At 44.3% G+C, this 16,456-nt stretch overlaps 1 protein-coding gene across 3 annotated transcripts in view; it reads right to left on the minus strand.

Moving 5' to 3' along the window:
* TSPAN18 (tetraspanin 18) overlaps positions 1-16,456 on the minus strand; it is a 204,869-nt gene that overhangs the window by 159,137 nt on the left and 29,276 nt on the right. For all 3 annotated transcript variants that reach the window (XM_064364999.1, XM_064364997.1, XM_064364998.1), the window contains exon 2: positions 5,433-5,518. The gene's annotated coding sequence lies outside the window, so the exon portion shown is untranslated. The remainder of the gene's footprint in view (positions 1-5,432; positions 5,519-16,456) is intronic.

A 16,456-nucleotide genomic window follows, 5' to 3' on the forward strand; every position in this document is an offset into this window, starting at 1 on the left:
GCTTTCTGTTTCCCTCAACCAGAAGGCAAGCCCCATGAGGGCAGAGACTCTGCTCTTTCATTCACAACGATATTCCCAGCATGTAGAGTGGTGCCAGGAACATGGTAGGGGCTCAACAAATATTTGCTGAATAAATGTATGTGTACTGACATTTGACCTCTGCCCTCAAGTCAACTCAGGGCTAGGCACTGTTATCGCCACAACCATTCTACAGAGGTAAGAACTGAGATGTAGAATCAAAGAGACTTACTCCCAAGATCCCTCAGATACTTAATGATAGAACCATGATTAAAACATAGCCTTCAGGAAACAGGAAATCATTTCAACAAATTTAAATGCTGGTCTTCTGAAAAGACCTATAAAATCAATAGAATTCTAGCTAGGATAACTAAGAAAAACCAGAAAAAACACAAATTACTAATATCAGAAATGAAAAAGAGGACATCACTACAGTTCTCATAGACATGGAAATGTACCATAGACATGAAAGGATAAAAACACAACTCTATGCCCACAAATATGAATAACTTCATGCCCACAAATTTGATATCTTGGATAAAATGTACCAATTCCTAGAAAGACACAATCTGCCAAAGCTCACACAAAAAGAAACTGACAATTTTAATAGGCCTATATTTATTAAAGAAATCTAATCAATAATTTAAAACATTGCAAAAGAGAAAGCATCGGGCCCAGGTGAGTTCACTGGTGAATTCTACCAAACACTTACAGGAGAAATTATACCAATTCTCAGTAATCTCTTCCAGAATATAGAAGTGGAGAGAATACTGCCTAACTCATTCTGTGAGGCCATAATGATTATACCTAAACTAGAAAATAAACATTATGTGAAAAGAATACTACAGACCAATATCTCTCAAGAATGTAAATGCAAAATAACAAATTAAACCCAAGAATGTATAAAAGGATTTATATAACATGATCAGGTGAGATTTATTCCAGATATACAAGACTGGTTTAATATTAAAAAATCAAATAATATAATTCATCATGTCAACAATCTAATAAAGAAAAATTACATGATCATATCAATAAATGCAGACAAAGCATTTGACAAAATCTAATACCTATTCATGATAAAAACTCTCAGCAGACCAGGAATTGAGGGTATCTTCCTCAAGTTGATAAAGAGCATCTACAAAACACTCATAGTTAATATCAAACTCAATGATGAGAAATCTGAGGCTGTCCTGCTAAGATGAGGAATAAGGCAAGGATGGCCCTTCTTACCACTTCATACTGGAAGTCATAGCTACTGTAATAAAACAAGAAAAGAAAAGACATACGGATTGAGAAGGAAACTGTCTTTGTTTGCAGAAAATATGATTGTTTATGTAGAAAATTTGAAAGAAATGACTAAAAAAATCCTGGAACAAATAAGCAATTATACTAAGGTTGTGGGATACAAGGTTAATATACAAAAGTGATTGCTTTCCTATCTACCAGCAACGAGCAAGCAGAATTTGAAATTTAAAAAAAAAAAAAACCATTCCTATTAACACCCAAAGAAATAAAATACTTAAGAATAAATTTGGGAAAGGGTGGGGGCGTAAAAAATAAAAATTTAAAAAAAAAGAATAAATTTAACAAAATATGTATAAGATCTGTATGAAGAAAACTGCAAAACTATATTGAAGAAATCAAAGAAGTAAATAAATGAAAACACTGAAAGATAGTCAATGTTCAAAGATAAGAAGGTTCAATACTGTCAAGATGTCAGTTCTTCCCAACTTGATCTATAGATTCAACACAATCCAATCAAAATCCTGCAAGTTGTTTTATGACTATCAACAAACTGATTCTAAGGTTTATTTGCAGAAATAAAAAACCTAGACTAGCCAACCCAAAATTGAAAGAGAAGAACAATATTGGAAGAATTGACACTACCCAACTTTAAGATTTACTATACAGATAGATTAATAAAATGGTGTGGTATTGGTGAAAGTACAGACAAATAGATTATTGACACAGAATAGACAGCCCAGAAATAGAGCCACATATATATGTCAACTGATATTTGACAGAGGAGTAATGGCAATATACTGGAGAAAATATAGTCTCTTCAACAAATAGTGCAAGGACAACTGGATATCCACATACACTAGAATGACACTGAATCCCTACCTCACACCATATATAAAAATTAACTCAAAAAGGATCAATGACCTAAATATAGGAGCTAAATAAAACTCTCAGAATAAAACATAGGAGTAAATCTCTATGACCTCAAATTTGGCAATGGATTCTTAGATAGAACACAAAAAGCTTGACCAACAATAACAAAAAAAATAGATAAACTGAAGCCTGGGGAATCCATAGAAATTGCCTTCTTTCACTCAGCCTGCCTCAGAGGGCTGGCTAGGGAGATAAAAACATCAGGAGACTTTCATTTCTGCCTGAGCTCCACACTTAGTGCAAGGCTGGGTGGAGAACTGGAGAAGGGTGCCACCATGGGCACAGAGAGTATCTCTAGGTGCAGAGGGTAATGTGAAGAGCTCTCACAAACACACTGTCCTTGGGCCAGGAATATTGTGTTTGGGTCCTTCCTTGCTGCATTTTAGACATGAAGCCTGAAGTCATTTAAAAAGCTTGTTAATGCCTGCCTTCTGGGGTGTGGGTAGGATTAACAATTACCTACAGAAAGGGTCCAGTAAAGATGGCTGTGAGTGAAGTGTCAGCCATCAGGTAGAGGGTTGGGATGAACTGCTCATACCTGAGTTGGCTCCAAGTAATAGCACATCAGGACAGAGAGCTGACACAACCCAAGTCCCTCTCACAGCCCTTTTTTAGAACTCACACAAAAGGAGGTATGTGTCTCCAGGGTAACCCCACTGTTTGGTTACAAACATCCAGCTCTTACATCCCAAGAGCCTGGCCCTCTTCCCAAGAGGTCACCTTGGGAGGTTATACTATTCCAAAGGGGCTGCCGTGGTTCAAAGCAAACAGGGGATTCCCATGGTGGTCACCTTAACCTTACAACCACCCAGTGGGGTACATGACCTTTACCCATCTTACAGATGAGAAAACAGGCTAGCGGGGATCAAGTCACTCACCCCTAAGCCAAACAGCTACTGAAGGGCAGAGCTGGGACTCAGCCCTCACCCTTCTGACTCCAAAACCCCAGCAAAGCTTTTCCATGACAGTGCTTGCCTCTCTGCCTGTTGCTTTATGGTCGTCTTTATATTTTCCCTGTGATGCTATAACATTTATCTGTTTCCTGGCTACCAAGAGGGGCAAGGCTAAATAGCTCTGCTCTTCGGGGTCTCCTCCTGAAAGTAAACCAAGAACAACAACACCCCTGCCACTTTGCTCTGCACTTAAAGGGATTCTTTCCTCTTATACACCGAGGCTTGAGGCCCATCATGTCCCTAGATGGAGAGACATCCTGAGAAGAAAGTTCCTGATGGACGGGAGCTTTTTCTGACTCGCTTCAGCGCCTTCTCCAGATTAAGAAAACCAGGCAGGATTCAGGCTCTGTGATAAGGCAACCACTTCCTGTGGGGATCAGGGCAGCCGCTGCCAGGAGGTTTACAATTAAGATTATGATCCTGGCAGCTGGTGGGGTGAGCCGTGGGACACAGACACTGTCAGTGAGGGACAGCCGGAGCAGGCCCCAGGCCTCACCGCTCCTCCCACACTGTCCACGAAGGCCTCAGCCTGGCCCTGTTTTATCTGCCCCTGGGAGCCGGTCACCCTGTCTTGGATTCCAGCCCAGAATAATCCAGGGCAGCCAAGGGCACACTCTGAAAGGGAGAGTGAACCATCAGATTGGTGACTAAGTAAGTGGCCACATGCTTTCCAACTGTGGGCACAGAGGCAGCCGAAATAGAAAATTCTATTAGGCAGTAGTACAGCCCTTTACAGTCTGCACATCCCATGCACCCTGCCAGCAGCCCCAGGCAGGGGAAGCAGGTGGAGCAGGTGTGAAGGGCACATGTACAAGATCTAGTGCAAGGAGCTCCCCAAGTCTTCCTTGTCTTTTCCCCAAAGCAACACGTGAGTAGGTGTTACTGTCCCATTTTAGAGATCAGAAAATCAAGACCTGCAGGGGTTACATGACATGCCCAAAATTAAAAAAAAAAAAAAAAAAAAAAAAAAAAAAAGTCTAGGACAGGGAAACAAACCATTTTTATGTTTTTGTGGGAAATGGAATTTCAGAGAAATGATTTGGCTAATCATTTTAAATCTTAAGCTTCAAATCACAGACTTAAGCAAAAGACACAAGCATTGTAGGGCAGTTCAGGCAGTGGCTTCAAATCTCGACGACATTACTCAGTGCTGTGTGACCTTGGGCAAGTCATTTAGCTTTTCTGAGGCCTGGTTTTCTCTTCTCTAACATGGAGGTGATCATAGTGGCAATATCACAGGGCGTTTGAGAGGATGGAATGGGATGGTGCAGCAAGTGAGCATCACACTGTGCTTGGCGCATGAAGTGCTCTATCATATTGCTGGTTTCTCTTCTGGTCAGTAGGGACTCAAACCCAGGTTCCTCTGCACCTCAGATCCTGTGATTTACCACCAAGGGTCAGAGCCATTGTCCTTTGACCAAGACTGGCAATCAGATCTCCTTGGAGTTTTCAAATCCCCTCTCCTTTCCATGGCCTTACATAACCTCCCAACCACTGACCTGTCACTTCTTCCAGCTCAGCCCCACTTTTGGAATCCCAGAAATTGAGAGCATGAGTGCTGGAACAGAGATTCAAATCACAGCTACCTCATTTTACGATGAGAAAATGAGGCTCAACGAGGGAAATGACATGCGTCACAATGGTGGTTGAGGCCGCTCAGAGGACAGACATCCTAGCTTTTCATCCAGGAAGCTTCCATGAGGCCACCCAGCCCATCATCAGTCCCAAGATCATGGTCAGTTCAAGAAGGACTTCCCAGAGCCTCTGAAGCAGATTAAGGCTTTTCTGTTCTCAGTTTCACCATGGAATGTGGTGATTGATCCTAGTGCTTGTGGATTTAGACTTTATCCAAAAGACAATCGAGGGCAGAGGGATGGTAATCACCATAGGAAACAGTATCTGTCTCACAGTTCCAAGACTGTGGTGGGTATGGAAGAGGCTGAGTTTGGGGAAGAGTCCTTGACACAGATTCCACAAGCCCTCATGACCCTGCCTAGAACTCCCAGGAGCTCCACTCTTCCTTGAAGAGCTCACTCTCTGCCATACATCCACCCTCATTTCCTGCACAAAGATGGCCCCTTTGTCCCCATCCATGAGCAAATGTCTAGAGGTGAAGACAAGAGTGAAGCCACCCTTCTCCTGCCCTGTATCCCTTGGGCAAGAGCTGAGAGCCCTCTCAAACAGACCTGGTGGTTTGTAGGGCAGGAGGAGAAGAAGAGAGAAGAGCAGACCCTCTTGTTTGTATAAGTGAAGATGCTACCCTGCCATGTTGCTACATCATACCTCTTTCCACTAGTGTCTTTCCCTTTGGGCCAGGGGTGCCAAGATTCTCTTACAGCGTCCTCCTGGCAGCAGCTTCCAGATACACTCTAGAGAAAGAAGAGAGAGAAACACATTTCAAAAAGGCAGGATTCCTTGGGGACCATCTCAATCCACATGGTGCTCCTGCTCTCCAAAGTGGGACACTCCCCACTTCCATCACTGCAAGCACAGAAGCCAGACAGGGCACCCATGGTTGGTGATACAGTTTAAATGTGTCCCCACATCGAATCAAAATTCCCAGTGCTGGAGGTGGGGCCTCAGATGTCCATTCAGGCAGGTGGGAGGTGATTGGATCACAGAGATATGTTTTTTCATAGTTTCAGTAGAAGTTTCAGCTGAAAGCAGCCTAAATCCCCTATACAATTAGTTAGTAAGTAAAGCAAATAGCTAAAGTATGTAAAGAAGTTTACCTAACTAACTTATTCATGTAGTCTTAAAACTAACCTTTAAGCCAGATAGCCCTCTCAAGAAGTCAACCCAAAGATATTACCCTCTAATAGTATTTGCTTTAAGCATCAGAACCTGTCCTTTAATCTTTCAACCTCTAGTAGTATTGACTCAATCTTTTGTCAATGAAAGTTTACTAAATAAATGCAAGTCTCACTAGCTAAAGAAAGCCAGCAGTTGCGACTGTTTACAGCACCCTCCAAAGAGTCTGTACGCAGCCATAGACCCTCAGCCAAACTAGCAAAGCATAATATCTGTATGTTAGTATACTTTATTCATCCATTGCTAAGTCAAAGCCTGAAAGACAGACCTCCACAAATAGTAACCCTGACAGAGACAGTTTCTCATGAATGGGTTAGCACCATCCGTTCAGTGCCATTCTCATGATAGTGGGTTATCATGGGATCTGGTTATTTAAAAGTGTGGGGCACCTTCCCCCTCTCTCTTGCTCCTGTCTCTACCATGCCACCATGTGTGCTTCCCCTTCTGCCAGGAATGTAAGTTTCCTGAGGCCTCTCCAGAAGCAGATGCTGCCATGCTTCCTGTACAGTCTACAGAGCTGTTAGCCAATCAAACTCCTTTCTTTATAAATTACCCAGTCTTGGGTATTTCTTTATAGCAGTGCAAGACTAGACTCATACAGCTGGAAGGGCAGGACTAAGCACTAGCCCCATGAAGCTTCCCAGGATGGTGTCTCCAGAGCCTATGAATGGGGGCATATTTTCAATCTTCCCAAGTCAGCCTGGAGCCTGTACATTCATGTAATGCCATTGAACACGCTAATCAAAACATCACACTATGTTTCTTTGCTTCTAGCTAGAATATTATCAACTGGTGTGGGAATTCCAGTTTCCTCAGGCTGAAAAAAGTCTTTCTGAGTCATTTTGAAAACAGGAAAAAGAATTAATCATTGCCTAATGAATGCAGGCTCTTTGGGCAAACCCAACACTTTCAAGGTCTGCTATCCATGAAGAGATAAGTAATGGGAAGGAAAGTCTCAGTGGTGAAAAAAAGAACTCAGTTCCAGAATGCCAGCTGGGTTAGAAGTCCAGCCTCTCCAACCCTTCCTTTCTGTCAGTTTGATGAAGAGTCCCCAGGTCACCAGAGAAGGATCAAATTCACCACGTCCAGGCCACATACCTGCCAGCAGAGACAGGCCAGTCCTGAGGGATGGGCTTGGTCACATGCACAGCTGAGAAATAAGAGCAAAACTTACAGCCTCCAGAGCACAGGGGAGAAAGCTAAGTTCCCCAGTCTCTCCCCTCCCAGACTCCTGCCCTCAGAGACTAGCTGCACAGTGGAAGCCCTGATCAAGTTTCAGGTCTCTCGAATGATAAAGATGATAATCCTGACATCCCTTACAACCCCAGGAGAAAGTGTCACCACATCAGGAATGAGGACTGTGAGCTCAGAGGAGTTAAATAACTTGCCCAAAGTAACATCACTGAAATGAGGCAGAGCTGGGACTAGAACTTCGGCCATGGGAAGTCAAGCCTGGTGCCAGTGCCGTCACTCCACAGTGGGAGGGTGTAAGCAGGAAGGCGATGAGTTCAAGGTCTACCCCACAGACCCCAGTGTCAGTGCAGCTCATGCATACAAGGGAGTCTCAGAACTCCTGTTAACTGACGGGAAACGGATTGGCTGGAGGATGGGACTTCATTTTATTTGGCCATCTGGGCCTCAAGAGTCTATCCAGGCAGTGTCAGCACGGGGGGCCTTATGCATCATGAACCAGACTAAGGCTACAATCAGAGGAATCTGTTACATGTATAAACTCATAAAGTCACATAGATACACACACATATATATACATATGTGTATATATAGGTATGACCCTGGGCAAGTTATTTATAGAGACAGATAAAGATATAGATAAGTTTTTCATTTTTAAGTACAAAAGTACATGTGCTTCCTTACTAGTCATCCTTTTTAATAGACAGAACCACTGCAAAGACTCTGAAGTGAGACTCTGTAGACTTTATTCTACCCAAACAAATGCATGCATGTATGTGTGTATAAGCATGTACTTATGTGAGCACACAGCAGTGTGACGTTTTACAAAAATAGGATCTCTTTTTTTTTTGAAATGGAGTCTCGCTCTATAGCCCAGGCTGGAGTGCAGTGGCACGATCTCAGTTCAGTGCAACCTACTGCTCCTGGGTTCAAGCCATTCTCCTGCCTCAGCCTCCCAAGCAGCTGGGACTACAGGTGTGTACCACCATACCCAGATAATTTTAGTATTTTTAGTAGAGATGGGTTTCACCATATTGGCCAGGCTGGCCTCAAACTCTGACCTCATGATCCCCCACTTCGGCTTCCCAAAGTGCCGGGATTACCGGCGTGAGCCACTGCTTCTGGCCACAAAAATGCAATCTTACCACACACATTCTACAACATCACTTGCCAATGATGTCATGTCCAAAAAGGATTTTCTTGAGTCCTTTTCATAGCTGCACAGTATCCCATAGTACTCTGTGGGCCACAGTTTATCTACCATTTGTGTATTTCCCACCATGGCTCTGTCGGACAGCTCCATTTCTGGCCTCTAGAGCCTTGCTACAATGATCCCCTGGGTGCCATCTTGGTGCAGAAATGTTCATGCAATTCCAAAGCCCAGATGCGTAGAAGTGGGCAGAGGAGAGGCTGGGTAGTGCTGACAAACTGCCTTCCCCAAATGCTGGATTGAGTCACCTCACAGTGCAGGGCAGAAGGAATCCCTTCTCTCAGATGTAAATTTGAACCCAGGGCTCTGCTTGTGGAATGGCTTTCCTGGGCACCTTCCAGTGGCCTGGGAGGCCGAGAGCCCTGGACAAAGGGAGGTGTGTGGGACTTGGCTGGTGCAGATGTCCCTGTTCTACTGTCTGGAGCATCGCAGAGGAACTCGGGCCTACCTGAGCCAGGAACTACATTTACTGGCTCAGAACTGATAATGAGCTTTTATGAGCTCCAGGGACTACACGGAACACGTATTAGTGTCAAGAGTGCCTGTCAGCCACGCAGCCTGGGTGAATGTCACACATTAACGGAATTAAAGGCCGCAGCCACGCCAGGAAGGAGCTGCGGGCTGTATGTCAGGAGGTGTGGGCAGCGCTTGTCAATAACAAAATTACTTTCCAGGTTTTGTGCTCTGGAGCCTTAAGCTGTCTCCCGTGTTTGGTGGAATTCTGCCTTCCTGCAGCCTCAGAGGAGATTAGTTTATTACCAGCCTGCCAGAAGAGGCAAAACCCAGCACTAATCCTAATTCCCATTTAAGCAAATCTGCGTTGTGTGAGGGAAACCAGCTGGGTTTAGAATGTTTCCCCCTTGCCCCTGAGATTCCATTGTAGCCCCCTCCTCTCCATGGGGGAGGGGAGTCAATACAGATGTTAGAGCCAGAGCTCTCCTGAGAGACAGAGAAAAGAATCCCAGGGTTTAGGGCTAAGAGCAGGAGCGGGTCCTGGGTGAAAGTGGCAGAGTGTAAGCCTGGTGGGCAGGCGATGGGGGTTGCCCTTTACCTGATTAGTCTTGGGCTTTGGGAAGTCCCCACCGCCCTCCTGCCCCCAAACTTGATCTTGCTCTGTGTGTAGTTCTCCTGAATGTTTGGCGGGGGCACAGGCTGAAATCCTAAATCGAGTTCTTACTAGCTGTGACCCAGAGCAAGTGACCTACCTACATCATGCCTGGACTCCTCATCTATGACACAGGGCTAACGACAGCTGATGACTCGCAGGCTGGTGTGAGATTCAGTGAGAAATGTGTGTGCAGTTCTTAGCAGGGAGCCTGGCACATGATATCATGGCTCTTGAATGGACGTCTCCATGGATCATAATGACACCGTAATTTTAAACACTTCTAAGAAACAGAAAACACTACCAACTAATTAAATTAACTATGACGTCACTTTTTGTAAAATGCATCCTGGTTTCAGAGACATTAAAATGTTATTTTAAAAAAGTGTGCCTTAGAATCCACAAAATACAGGAGCTTCATAGGTGGCAGTAACTATGAGAAGTATAAGCCAGGTTCACACATTTTGCAAGGCCTGGCTCAAAAGTTAAAGCTTCTTCCTCCTCTTCCTCCTTCCAAACTAGGGAAGAGCTCTCAATTTACAAGAAAAAATCGGTCAGCCCACTTCCGTGTCCTGGATGAGGCCCAGATGAGAAACTTTAATATGTCTCCTGATGTTTCCTATCCTACTTTTATTGTTTTAATTAAAATATAACATACATACACAATAGCACACATACCATGAATATATACCCCACTGAATTTTCACAAACAGAATATCCCTGTGCAACCAAAACCCAGATCGAAGACTCTTGTGTATTTCCCAGCTACTGATTCTCTTCACCTCATGTGTCCCAAAGTCACCTTGACTCTCTATCCTTATAGCATCTACCCGTCCCCTGGCTGGGCTCACCCTCATTACTGCTGTCTGCTTGCTGCACACAGGCTCCTGGCTGTTCTGCCAGCCTGCAGCCTCTGTTCCCCACTCTGCCCTCTCTTTCACTGTTGGAGTGAGCCCATAAATGTAAAGCACTGTGTCTGTCCCTGCTTTAGTGGGTTCCCTGGCCTCCCTTTGTCTGGACACAAGGCCTTTTATCATCTGATCCCCAGTTCCCGTCCAGGCCCACCTTCAGGTCTTTGCAGTATGCACAGACCCCACAGTCTAATTGACCTCACCTGGACTCAGAGTGTGCTTGGCCCAAGTTCACTGATGTTTGCTCTTCCTGGAATTCCTCTCTTCCTTTCCTAACCCTGTGTTTCACCCCTCCCCTCACTTGGCAAACTCATAATTATCGTTCAAGACCTTCTTTCAGTTAACTTTTTTGTGAAATCTTCCCACTCTCTCAACAGGCATGATAAGTCATTGTTCTCTGGGTGTCCATCACAAATTGGGTGTATAGGTAATAGTGTATTTTTTGTTCATGTGATTTTTCCCACCTACCAGACTATGAGTTCCTCAAAGATATGGGTGGTATCTTACTCCTCCTATGAGTCTCAGTTCCTTATTCTGCAAATAATAGTTGGATGGATAGACAGTTGCTAGGAGAAATGGATGGGTGAGTAGTGAACAGATCTATAAAAGAACCTGAATGGTAGAAAGAAGGAACTAGGCTATAATTGGTTGAGGGATGGGAAGGTGACTGGGTGGATGGAGAGATGGATGAATACAGGGATGAACAGAAGGACAGAGGAAAGATAAGTGGATCTATAAAAGAATGAGTTAGATGAATGTGGGAAGGCAGAACTAGGTTAATGGTGAGAAAGAGAGGAAAGGAATGATCCTCACCTACCTGTATAATTTTCTCTAGACCCTCAGAAACTGAGACTCTTAGGACTATGAAGAGCCTAGCTTTAATCTTCCAGAGTCAGTGGGTCTGAGCAGAGACCACGTGGTCAAACACCATCATCCCCCAGCTCACCCCACTGCGCCACCTGCTCTGTCCTTAGATCTACAGATAAGGCCTTCGAGAAGGAGGGGTCAGAGCTGCCTCTTGTCTTGGTCTTTGCTGACCCAGGTGCTGAAGAATTCAACAGTGCCACAAGGAGACCAAAGCTTTCCTGTGTCTAAGCCAAGCCCCAGTATGCAGGGCAGTTGCTTTACCAACTGTGTTCAGTAGGCCAGTTTGTGAACAGGCATGGGATCGGCAAACTGCCTGATTTATAGCACAAGGACAGCTGCTGATGGAGGCCTTGCAAAGATGCCATTTGGGGGGAACTCTAAAATTGGTAAAGGGTCAGGATAACTGAACAGCATAGCACTGTTTGGATGGTTCCTGTGAATGGGCTTTGTATAGGGACTAATTCCCCAGTGCAGCCTGCTGCCTATCTGCAACAGGGGCAGGAGACATGGTGGGAGATGAGGAGCCCCCAGCATCAAATCAATGTAAAGCACTGTGGTTAAGAAGCCAGGCTTTTGTGCCCCCACAGGCCTGAGTTTAAATCTCAGTTCTGCCTCTTGTTACCATTGTGACCTCAGGAAAGTTCTTTATCCCAACAAATCTCAGGATATTCACTTGCAAAGTGTGAACAACCATAGTCCCAACTCACAAGCTGGAGCTAGGGGTTGGATAAGCTAATAGATTGCAAATGATTCCCACAGTACCCAGCCTATCATAAACACTTGATAGAAGAAGCAATAATTTTGTAAAATATAATCTGCTGCTACTTTCTGTAAAAAGGACAATGAGCCAAGCGTTATTCTAATACCAAAACCAGACAAAGACACTTACCAGAAAAGAAAACTACAGACAAATATCCCTTATGAGCAATGATATAAAAATCCCCAACAAAATACTAGCAATCCAAATTTGGCAGCATATTAAAAGGATTATACACCATGACCAAGTGGGACCTATTCCTGGAATGCAAGGATGGTTAAACATACAAAAATCAAGGTAATATTCCATATCAACAGAATAAAGAGGAAATACCCCCATACAATTATGTCAAATGATGCATAAAAAGCATTGGGCAAATTCGGCACCCTTTTATAATAAAAACATTCAACTAAAAATACAAGAAAACTATCTCAAAACAGTAAAAGTCATATACGAAAAACCCACAGCAAACAGCAAATATCATATTAAATAGTGAAAGACCGAAAGCTTTTCTTCTAAGATTAGGAACAAGACAAGGATGCCCATTTTCGCCACCTCTATTCAACATAGTATTAGAAGTCCTAGCCAGAGCAATTTGACATTGGATTTTATAATGATTTCTTGGATATGACACTAAAAACCAGACAACAAAAGGAAAAATAGACAAACTGGACTTCATGAAAAAATTTTAAATTTGTGCATCAAAAGATAATACAAATACAGCAAAAAGGCAACCAACGGAATGGGAGAACATATTTGCAACTCACATATCTCACAAAGGATTAATATCAGAAAATATAGAAAACTCAAATTCAGCAACAACAACAACAACAAAAAAAAAACAATTAAAAAATGGGCAGAAAAGATTAAAAGACATTTTTTCAAAGATGATATACAAATGGTCAATAAGTATATGAAAATATGCTCACCATAACTAAACATTAGGGAAATGCAACTCAAAACCTGCAACGAGGCCAGGTGTAATGGCTCACACTGCCTGTAATCCCAGCACTTTGGCAGGCAGAGGTGGGTGTACCTCTTGAGCCCAGGAGTCCGAGACCCACCTGGGCGACATAGCAAAACTCTGTCTCTACTAAAAATACAAAAAATCAGCTGGGCATGGTGGCACATGCCTGTAGTCCCAGTTCCTTGGATGGCTGAGGCAAGACAATCACTTAAGCATAGGAGGCAGAGGCTGCAGTGACCCAAGATCACACCACTGCACTCCAACCTGGGCAACAGAGTAAGACCCTGTCTCAAATAAATAAATAAATAAATAAATAAATAATCGCTTCTCAGCCTTTTGGCTAAGATCAAGTGTAAATAAATAAAACTGCAATGAGATACAACTTCACATCCACTAACATGGCTACTATTAAAAAAAAAAACAGAAACAAAATAACAAGTGTTGGCTAGGATGTGAAGGAACTGGAACCCTGCTCCCACTGTTGGTGAGAATGTAAAATGGTATAACCACTGTAGAAAACGGTATGGCAGTTCCTCAAAAAATTAAAAATAGAATTACCATGTGATCCAGCAATTCCACTTCTGGGTGTATACTTAAAAGAAAAAGCATCCGACAAATTTGACATCCTTTTACAATAAAAACATTCAACTAAACAAGAAAACAATCTCAAAACAGTAGAATCATACATGAAACACCCACAGCAAACAGCAAATATCATATTCACTGTTGAAAGACTGAAAGCTTTTCTTCAAAGATTAGGAACCAAGACAGTAGGAAAAGAAAGCAGAGTCTCAAAGAGGTAACTGTCTACTCATATTCACAGTAGGATTATTCACAACAGCTAAAAAGTGCAAGTAACTCAAGTGTCTATCGACAGATGAATGGATAAGCCAAATGTGGTCCATCTACACAATGGAATATTATTCAGCCTCAAAAAAGAAGGAAATTCTGACATGCTACAACATAGATGAACCTTGAAAATGCTATGCTACATTTTAGAAAGCCAGTCACAAAAGACAAATACTGCATGATTCTACTTCCATGAGACATGTAGAATAGTTAAAATCATAGACAGGAAATAGAATGGAGGTTACCAGGGGCTGGGAGGGGAGAGAAATGGGAAGAATTATTGCTTAATGGATATAGATTTTCCATTTTACAAAATGAAAAGAGTTATGGAGATGGATGGCATGGATGGGTGAACAGCATTATGAATGTATTTAAAACCACTGAACCATGTACTTCAAAATGGCCAAGATGGTAAATTTTATGTTTTGTGTATTTTATGACAACTAAAAAAAAACACTAGGGAAAAAAGGGGAGCGGCTATGATCCATGATTCCAAGTTATTCTCCTGGGAACCCTTCCCCCCTCGGGGTTCTACACAAAGAACAGATGAGGGATACACCCCTCCACAAACACACACCAGACACTTAATTCACAACAGCTGGACTTCCTAATAATTTATATATTAAGTTTCCAGATAATATTGAAGACCACTTGTTTAGAGTCTCTTGATATTTTAGAATCCCAAGTCAGTCAGATTTCAGAGGAGGAGGAAAGCCAGGAAGGCTTCCTGGAAGAGGCAGCAAGGAATGAAGGGAGAGAAAGAGAGATGACCAACCCAATGATAAGCCTTTCTCTGGTTAGCTTCTATTAGCAATCTCTCTCTTCATCTCCCTCTCCCCTCCTCCATCTCTCTCTCTTTCCATCTCTCTTTCCCTTTCCATTTCTCTGTCTGCCCTTCTCCCCACCCTGACTCTGTACTCCCCACTCTAGCCACCCTACAGCTCTTCCTGGCTCCTAGGAGAAACAGCCAGACTTCTGAGTCTCGAGGACACAAGAACTTGGCCTTATGTCCTAAGGGGCAGCCTCAGACCTCCTCTCCCACGCCGATGCCAGGCCACAGGATCCAGGCTGGGCCACTGCCAGCCTGATGCATTGCTTGTTGACAGATAAAAGCTCTGCAGTTTATGGCTCCAAAGCAAAGCCCGGGCTTTGTTTTGCTTTGTTTTAAATTAGCTACATAGGGGGTTGGTGTGGGGGCAGGGGAGAGGGAGGGGAGCCAAGGCCTACTCAGGACGCCTGGCTGATGCGTTCCTAGCTCAGCAAACCCCAGGGCAGCCCTTAATGAAGCCGCCTGAGCGCTGAGAACCTTGCAGTGTCTGCCGGGCTCTCCACCTGCTTCCCTCTGGCAGGGGAAAGGCGCTTCCCACCTGCCTCTCCTGTCAATGGGCCCAGCACCCTTTGTTCCCGGAATGAGTCCCAATCAGCCTGCTAATTGTGCCTCAGGGTCTTAGTGAGGCTGAAGTGAAGCCATGACATCCTCAGAAAGATGGGATCTATTTCTACTCAGGAAATGGAGGCTGTTCCCTACTGCAGTTGACCCAGTGCAGCAGGCTCCGGGCACTGCCAGCAGGGGGCCCCAAGGGTCTGCCCAGAGGCACAGGCCTCCCCATCTGAACCCTTTAGCTCTTGGTGGGATGGGGAAGATGGAAGGGCCAGGGAGGGAGGGAATGTCCCAACCCCATAAATGATTGCGTGAAGCTGTTTATTCTCAATGCAACTGCTGTTAAGAATCATCTCTCTGGCCGGGCACGGTGGCTCACACCTGTAATCCCAGTACTTTGGGAGGTCGAGGCGGGATCATGAGGTCAGGAGATCAAGACTATCCTGGCTAACACGGTGAAACCCCGTCTCTACTAAAAATATGAAAAATTAGCCAGGGGTGGTGGCACGTGCCTGTAGTCCCAGCTACTCAGGAGGCTGAGGCAGGAGAATTGCTTGAACCTAGCGGGGCGGAGGTTGCAGTGAGCTAAGATTGCACCACTGCACTCCAGCCTGGGCGACAGAGGGAGACTCCATCAAAAAAAAAAAAAAAAAAGAATCATCTCCCCTCTGGTCTGGTCTGGGGCTTTTCTACAGGCAGCACGTGCCAGTCAGGGTCTCTGCCTGGGTAGGACCTGCCGCAGACAGACACAGCCACACTGGCTGAGTAGGAAAGCGCATATGCAGCCCGCGGGAGCCCAAAACCTCTTACCATTGGTGGGTATCGTCCCATGTCTGCTCCTCCTTTGTGCTGTCTGAAAGCACTTCCTCAGCACTTCAAGGAGGAAAGGACAGGGATATCCACTAGACCTCACTTTTCATCTGCATTGCATTATTCTTTCTCCTACACCAAAAGGTTCAGAGGGGTCAGACATCTTATCCACAGTCACACAGCCGAAGCTGTCCAATCCATGGCGCCCATGAAGTCCAGCCTGCATTACTGGCCACGTGTGGCCAACACCATAGGGTTCATCCTCCCAAGGATACATCTGAGCTCCTACATCTTGGCTCATTGGGCTGTTTGAGCAAAGATACCAGGGCTTTCAAAGGTTACAAGCAGCCAGGGCTTTGGCAGAGGTTCAAGAAGAACAGAGGCTGTCTCAGTGCTGAAGTTGGCTTTGCTATGAATTGTGTCTCAACACGTTCCAGACCTTGAACTC

The sequence above is a fragment of the Aotus nancymaae genome, unplaced genomic scaffold, assembly GCF_030222135.1.
Source record: "Aotus nancymaae isolate 86718 unplaced genomic scaffold, 86718_ANA_hifiasm-v0.15.2.pri h1tg000059l, whole genome shotgun sequence".
Classification (NCBI taxonomy): domain Eukaryota; kingdom Metazoa; phylum Chordata; class Mammalia; order Primates; family Aotidae; genus Aotus; species Aotus nancymaae.